This window comes from Heptranchias perlo, unplaced genomic scaffold (genome assembly GCF_035084215.1).
Source record: "Heptranchias perlo isolate sHepPer1 unplaced genomic scaffold, sHepPer1.hap1 HAP1_SCAFFOLD_50, whole genome shotgun sequence".
In the NCBI taxonomy this organism is placed as follows: domain Eukaryota; kingdom Metazoa; phylum Chordata; class Chondrichthyes; order Hexanchiformes; family Hexanchidae; genus Heptranchias; species Heptranchias perlo.
The window spans coordinates 894,868-904,614 of NW_027139516.1; positions in this window are offsets into that span (position 1 = coordinate 894,868).

Here is a 9,747-nt window from a genome sequence, read left to right on the forward strand (position 1 = left end):
GGGTTGGACTCAGTTCATATCTTATATTACATTCTGTACAATACACAATGGGGTGGACTCAGTTCATATTTTATATTACATTCTGTACAATACACAGTGGGGTGTACTCAGTCCATATCTTATATTGCATTCTGTACAATACACAGTGGGTTGGACTCAGAACAGATCTTATATTACATTCTGTACAATACACAGTAGGTTGGACTCAGTCCATATCTTATATTACATTCTTTTCAATACACAGTGGGGTGGACTCAGAAAATATCTTATATTACATTCTGTGCAATGCACAGTGGGGTTGACTCAGTCCATATCTTATATTACATTCTGTACATTACTCATTGGGGTGGACTCAGTCCATATCTTATATTACAATCTGTACAATACACAGTGGGTTGGACTCAGTCCATATCTTATATTACATTCTGTGCAATACACAGTGGGTTGGACTCAGTCCATAAAGTATATTACATTCTGTACAATACACAGTGGGGTCGACTCAGTCCATATCTTATATTACATTCTGTACAATACACAGTGGGGTGGACTCAGTCCATATCTTATATTACATTCTGTACAATACAAGGTTGGTTGGACTCAGTCCATATCTTATATTACATTCTGTACATTTCACAGTGGGTTGAATTCAGTCCAAATCTTATATTACATTCTGCACAATACAAGGTGTGTTGGACTCAGTCCATATCTTATATTACATTCTGCACAATACACAGAGGGTAGACTCAGTCCATATCTTATATTACATTCTGTACAATACAAGGTTGGTTGGACTCAGTCCATATCTTATATTACATTCTGTACATTACACAGTGGGTTGGACTCAGTCCATATAGTATATTACATTCTATCCAATACACAGTGGGGTGGACTCAGTCCATATCTTATATTTCATTCTGTGCAATACACAGTGGGTTGGACTCAGTCCATATCTTATAATTCATTCTGCACAATAAACAGTGAGTTGGACTCAGTCCATATCTTATATTACATTCTGTACAATGCACAGTGGGTTGGACTCAGTCCATATCTTATATTATATTCTGAACAATTCAAGGTTGGTTGGACTCACTCCATATCTTATATTACATTCTGTACATTACACAGTGGGTTGGACTCAATCCATATCTTATATTCATTCTGTACAATACACAGTGGGGTGGACTCAGTCCATATCTTATATTACAGTCTGTACAATACACAGTGGGGTGGACTCAATCCATATCTTATATTACATTCTGTACAATACACAAAGGGCTGGACTCAGTCCATATCTTATATTACATTCTGTATAATACAAGTTGAGGTGGACTCAGTCCATATATTATATTACATTCTGTACAATACACAGTGGGTTGGAATCAGTCCATATCTTATATTACATTCTGTACATTACTCAGTGGGGTGGACTCAGTCCATATCTTATATTACAATCTGTACAATACAGAGTGGGTTGGACTCAGTCCATATCTTATATTACATTCTGTACAATACACAGTGGGGTGGACTCAGTCCATATCTTATATTACATTCTGTACATTACATAGTGGGTTGGCCTCAGTCCAAATCTTATATTACATTCTGACAATACAAGGTTTGTTGGACTCAGTCCATATCTTATATTACATTCTGCACAACACACAGAGGGTTGGACTCAGTCCATATCTTATATTACATTCTGTATAATACAAGGTGAGGTGGACTCAGTCCATATATTATATTACATTCTGTAACAATACACAGTGGGTCGGACTCAGTCCATATCTTATATTACATTCTGTACAATACACAGTGGGTTGGATTCAGTCCATATCTTTTATTACATTCTGCACAATACAACGTGGGTTGGACTCAGTACATATCTTATATTACATTCTGCACATTACACAGTGAGGTGGATTCAGTCCATATCTTCTATTACATTCTGTACAACACACAGTGGGTTGGACTCAGTCCATATATTATATTACATTCTGTACAATACACAGTGAGTTGGACTCAGTCCATATCTCATATTACATTCTGTACAATGCACAGTGGGTCTAACTCAGTCCATATCTTAAATTACATTCTGAACAATTCTAGGTTGGTTGGACTCAGTCCATATCTTATATTACATTCTGCACAATACAACGTGGGTTGGACTCAGTCCGTATGGTATATTACATTCTGTACAACACACAGTGGGGTGGACTCAGTCCATATCTTATATTACATTCTGTACAATAGACAGTGGGTTGGACTCAGTCCATATCTTATAATTCATTCTGCACAATAAACAGTGAGTTGGACTCAGTCCATATCTTATATTCCATTATGTACAATACACAGTGGGGTGGACTTGGTCCATATCTTATATTACATTCTGTACATTACACAGTGGGTTGGACTCAGTCCATATCTTTTATTTCATTCTGTACAATACTCAGACGGGTGGACTCAGTCCATATCTTATATTACAATCTGTACAATACACAGTGGGGTGCACTCAATCCATATCTTATATTATAATCTGTACAATACACAGTGGGGTGGACACAGTCCATATCTTATATTACATTCTGTACAATACACATTGGGGTGGACTCAGTCCATATCTTATATTACATTCTGTAGAATACAAGGTGAGGTGGACTCAGTCCATATATTATATTACATTCTGTAACAATACACAGTGGGTTGGACTCAGTCCATATCTTATCTTACATTCTGTACAGTACACAGTGGGTTGGATTCAGTCCATATCTTTTATTACATTCTGCACAATACAACGTCGGTCGGACTCAGTACATATCTTATATTACATTCTGTACATTACACAGTGGGTTGGACTCAGTCCATATATTATATTACATTCTGCACATTACACAGTGAGGTGGATTCAGTCCATATCTTCTATTAAATTGTGCACATTACACAGTGGGGTGGACTCAGTCCGTATCTTATATTACATTCTGTACAATACACAGTGGGTTGGACTCAGTCCATATCTTATATTACATTCAGCACAATACAACGTGGGTTGGACTCAGTCCATATCTTTTATTACATTCTGCACAAAACAACGTGGGTTGGACTGAGTTCATATCTTATTTTACATTCTGTACAACACACAATGGGGTGGACTCAGTGGGGTGTTCTCAATCCATATCTTATATTGCATTCTGCACAATGCATCGTCGGTTGGACTCAGTCCATAAAGTATATTACATTCTGTACAATACACTGTGGGGTGGACTCAGTCCATATCTTATATTACATTCTGTACAATACACAGTGGGGTGGACTCAGTCCATATCTTATATTACATTCTGTACAATACAAGGTTGGTTGGACTCAGTCCATATCTTATATTACATTCTGTACATTTCACAGTGGGTTGGATTCAGTCCAAATCTTATATTACATTCTGCACAATACAAGGTGTGTTGGACTCAGTCCATATCTTATATTACATTCTGCACAATACACAGAGGGTTAGACTCAGTCCATATCTTATATTACATTCTGTACAATACAAGGTTGGTTGGACTCAGTCCATATCTTATATTACATTCTGTACATTACACAGTGGGTTGGACTCAGTCCATATAGTATATTACATTCTCTCCAATACACAGTGGGGTGGACTCAGTCCATATCTTATATTTCATTCTGTGCAATACACAGTGGGTTGGAATCAGTCCATATCTTATATTCATTCTGTACAATACACAGTGGGGTGGACTCAGTCCATATCTTATATTACAGTCTGTACAATACACAGTGGGGTGGACTCAATCCATATCTGATATTACATTCTGTACAATACACAGTGGGCTGGACTCAGTCCATATCTTATATTACATTCTGTATAATACAAGTTGAGGTGGACTCAGTCCATATATTATATTACATTCTGTACAATACACAGTGGGTTGGAATCAGTCCATATCTTATATTACATTCTGTACATTACTCAGCGGGGTGGACTCAGTCCATATCTTATATTACAATCTGTACAATACAGAGTGGGTTGGACTCAGTCCATATCTTATATTACATTCTGTACAATACACAGTGGGGTGGACTCAGTCCATATCTTATATTACATTCTGTGCAATACGCAGTGGGTTGGACTCAATCCATATCTTCTATTGCATTCTGCACAATACAACGTCGGTTGGACTCAGTCCATATCGTATATTACATTCTGTACAATACACAGTGGTTGGACTCAGTCCATATCTTTTTTACATTCTGTACAATACACAGTGGGTTGGAATCAGTCCATATCTTATATTACAGTCTGTACAATACTCAGAGGGGTGGACTCAATCCATATCTTATATTGCATTCTGCACAATGCATCGTCGGTTGGACTCAGTCCAAATCTTATATTACATTCTGCACAATACACAGTGGGTTGGACTCAGTCCATATCTTATATTACATTCTGTACAATGCACAGTGGGTTGGACTCAGTCCATATCTTTTATTACATTCTGTACAAAACACAGTGGGTTGGACTCAGTCCATATCTTATTTTACATTCTGTACAATACACAGTGGGTTGGACCCAGAACAGATCTTATATTTCATTCTGCACAATGCAACGTGGGTTGGACTCAGTTCATATCTTATATTACATTCTGTACAATACACAATGGGGTGGACTCAGTTCATATTTTATATTACATTCTGTACAATACACAGTGGGGTGTACTCAGTCCATATCTTATATTGCATTCTGTACAATACACAGTGGGTTGGACTCAGAACAGATCTTATATTACATTCTGTACAATACACAGTAGGTTGGACTCAGTCCATATCTTATATTACATTCTTTTCAATACACAGTGGGGTGGACTCAGAAAATATCTTATATTACATTCTGTGCAATGCACAGTGGGGTTGACTCAGTCCATATCTTATATTACATTCTGTACATTACTCATTGGGGTGGACTCAGTCCATATCTTATATTACAATCTGTACAATACACAGTGGGTTGGACTCAGTCCATATCTGATATTACATTCTGTGCAATACACAGTGGGTTGGACTCAGTCCATAAAGTATATTACATTCTGTACAATACACAGTGGGGTCGACTCAGTCCATATCTTATATTACATTCTGTACAATACACAGTGGGGTGGACTCAGTCCATATCTTATATTACATTCTGTACAATACAAGGTTGGTTGGACTCAGTCCATATCTTATATTACATTCTGTACATTTCACAGTGGGTTGAATTCAGTCCAAATCTTATATTACATTCTGCACAATACAAGGTGTGTTGGACTCAGTCCATATCTTGTATTACATTCTGCACAATACACAGAGGGTAGACTCAGTCCATATCTTATATTACATTCTGTACAATACAAGGTTGGTTGGACTCAGTCCATATCTTATATTACATTCTGTACATTACACAGTGGGTTGGACTCAGTCCATATAGTATATTACATTCTATCCAATACACAGTGGGGTGGACTCAGTCCATATCTTATATTTCATTCTGTGCAATACACAGTGGGTTGGACTCAGTCCATATCTTATAATTCATTCTGCACAATAAACAGTGAGTTGGACTCAGTCCATATCTTATATTACATTCTGTACAATGCACAGTGGGTTGGACTCAGTCCATATCTTATATTATATTCTGAACAATTCAAGGTTGGTTGGACTCACTCCATATCTTATATTACATTCTGTACATTACACAGTGGGTTGGACTCAATCCATATCTTATATTCATTCTGTACAATACACAGTGGGGTGGACTCAGTCCATATCTTATATTACAGTCTGTACAATACACAGTGGGGTGGACTCAATCCATATCTTATATTACATTCTGTACAATACACAAAGGGCTGGACTCAGTCCATACCTTATATTACATTCTGTATAATACAAGTTGAGGTGGACTCAGTCCATATATTATATTACATTCTGTACAATACACAGTGGGTTGGAATCAGTCCATATCTTATATTACATTCTGTACATTACTCAGTGGGGTGGACTCAGTCCATATCTTATATTACAATCTGTACAATACAGAGTGGGTTGGACTCAGTCCATATCTTATATTACATTCTGTGCAATACACAGTGGGTTGGACTCAGTCCATATCTTCTATTGCATTCTGCACAATACAACGTCGGTTGGACTCAGTCCATATCGTATATTACATTCTGTACAATACACAGTGGTTGGACTCAGTCCATATCTTTTTTACATTCTGTACAATACACAGTGGGTTGGAATCAGTCCATATCTTATATTACAGTCTGTACAATAGACAGTGGGGTGGACTCAATCCATATCTTATATTGCATTCTGCACAATGCATCGTCGGTTGGACTCAGTCCAAATCTTATATTACATTCTGCACAATACACAGTGGGTTGGAATCAGTCCATATCTTATATTACATTCTGTACAATACACAGTGGGTTGGACTCAGTCCATATCTTATATTACATTCTGTACAAAACACAGTGGGTTGGACTCAGTCCATATCTTATTTTACATTCTGTACAATACACAGTGGGTTGGACTCAGAACAGATCTTATATTACATTCTGCACAATGCAACGTGGGTTGGACTCAGTTCATATCTTATATTACATTCTGTACAATACACAATGGGGTGGACTCAGTTCATATTTTATATTACATTCTGTACAATACACAGTGGGGTGGACTCAGTTCATATCTTATATTGCATTCTGTACAATACACAGTGGGTTGGAATCAGAACAGATCTTATATTACATTCTGTACAATACACAGTAGGTTGGACTCAGTCCATATCTTATATTACATTCTTTTCAATACACAGTGGGGTGGACTCAGAAAAGATCTTATATTGCATTCTTTTCAATGCACAGTGGGGTTGACTCAGTCCATATCTTATATTACATTCTGTACATTACTCATTGGGGTGGACTCAGTCCATATCTTATATTACAATCTGTACAATACACAGTGGGTTGGACACAGTCCATATCTTATATTCCATTCTGTGCAATACACAGTGGGTTGGACTCAGTCCATATCTTCTATTGCATTCTGCAGAATACAAAGTCGGTTGGACTCAGTCCATATCTTTTATTACATTCTGCACAATACACAGAGGGTTGGACTCAGTCCATATCTTATATTACATTCTGTACAATACAAGGTTGGTTGGACTCAGTCCATATCTTATATTACATTCTGTACGTTACACAGTGGGTTGGACTCAGTCCATATATTATATTACATTCTGTACAATACACAGTGGGGTGGACTCAGTCCATATCTTATATTACATTCTTTGCAATACACAGTGGGTTGGACTCAGTCCGTATCTTATCATTCATTCTGCACAATAAACAGTGAGTTGGACTCAGTCCATATCTTATATTACATTCTGTACAATACACAGTGGGTTGGACTCAGTCCATATCTTATATTACATTCTGCACAATACTAGGTTGGTTGGACTCAGTCCATATCTTATATTACATTCTGTACATTACACAGTGGGTTGGACTCAGTCCAGATCTTATATTACATACTGTATAATACAAGTTGAGTTGGACTCAGTCCATATATTATATTACATTCTGTACATTACACAGTGGGTTGGAATCAGTCCATATCTTATATTACATTCTGTACAATACACAGTGGGTTGGACTCAGTCCATATCTTGTATTACATTCTGCACAATAAAACGTGGGTTGGACTCAGTCCATATCTTATATTACATTCTGTACAATGCACATTGGGTTGGACTCACTCCATATCTTATATTACATTCTCCACAACACACAGTGGGTTGGACTCAGTCAATATCTTATATTACATTCTGCACAATACAAAGTGGGTTGGACTCAGTCCATATCTTATATTGCATTCTGCACACTGCATCGTCGGTTGGACTCAGTCCATAAAGTATATTACATTCTGTACAATACACAGTGGGGTCGACTCAGTCCATATCTTATATTACATTCTGTACATTACACAGTGGGTTGGACTCCGTCCACATAGAATATAACGTTCTCTCCAATACACAGTGGGGTGGACTCAGTCCATATCTTATATTTCATTATGTGCAATACACAGTGGGTTGGACTCAGTCCATATCTGATAATTCATTCTGCACAATAAACAGTGAGTTGGACTCAGTCCATATCTTATATTACATTCTGTAACAATGCACAGTGGGTTGGACTCAGTCCATATCTTATATTACATTCTGAACAATTCTAGGTTGGTTGGACTCAGTCAATATCTTATATTACATTCTGTACATTACACAGTGGGTTGGACTCATGTCCATATCTTATATTCATTCTGTACAATACACAGTGGGGTGGACTCAGTCCATATCTTATATTACAGTCTGTACAATACACAGTGGGGTGGACTCAATCCATATCTTATATTACATTCTGTACAATACACAGTGGGCTGGACTCAGTGCATATCTTATATTACATTCTGTATAATACAAGTTGAGGTGGACTCAGTCCATCTATTATATTACATTCTGTACAATACACAGTGGGTTGGAATCAGTCCATATCTTATATTACATTCTGTACATTACTCAGTGGGGTGGACTCAGTCCATATCTTATATTACAATCTGTACAATACAGAGTGGGTTGGACTCAGTCCATATCTTATATTACATTCTGTACAATACACAGTGGGGTGGACTCAGTCCATATCTTATATTACATTCTGTGCAATACGCAGTGGGTTGGACTCAGTCCATATCTTCTATTGCATTCTGCACAATACAACGTCGGTTGGACTCAGTCCATATCGTATATTACATTCTGTACAATACACAGTGGTTGGACTCAGTCCATATCTTTTTTACATTCTGTACAATACACAGTGGGTTGAAATCAGTCCATATCTTATATTACAGTCTGTACAATACACAGTGGGGTGGACTCAATCCATATCTTATATTGCATTCTGCACAATGCATCGTCGGTTGGACTCATTCCAAATCTTATATTACATTCTGCACAATACACAGTGGGTTGGACTCAGTCCATATCTTATATTACATTCTGTACAAAACACAGTGGGTTGGACTCAGTCCATATCTTATTTTACATTCTGTACAATACACAGTGGGTTGGACTCAGAAGAGATCTTATATTACATTCTGCACAATGCAACGTGGGTTGGACTCAGTTCATATCTTATATTACATTCTGTACAATACACAATGGGGTGGACTCAGTTCATATTTTATATTACATTCTGTACAATACACAGTGGGGTGGACTCAGTCCATATCTTATATTGCATTCTGTACAATACACAGTGGGTTGGAATCAGAACAGATCTTATATTACATTCTGTACAATACACAGCAGGTTGGACTCAGTCCATATCTTATATTACATTCTTTTCAATACACAGTGGGGTGGACTCAGAACAGATCTTATATTACATTCTGTACGTTACACAGTGGGTTGGACTCAGTCCATATATTATATTACATTCTGTACAATACACAGTGGGGTGGACTCAGTCCATATCTTATATTACATTCTTTGCAATACACAGTGGGTTGGACTCAGTCCGTATCTTACAATTCATTCTGCACAATAAACAGTGAGTTGGACTCAGTCCATATCTTATATTACATTCTGTACAATACACAGTGGGTTGGACTCAGTCCATATCTTATATTACATTCTGCACA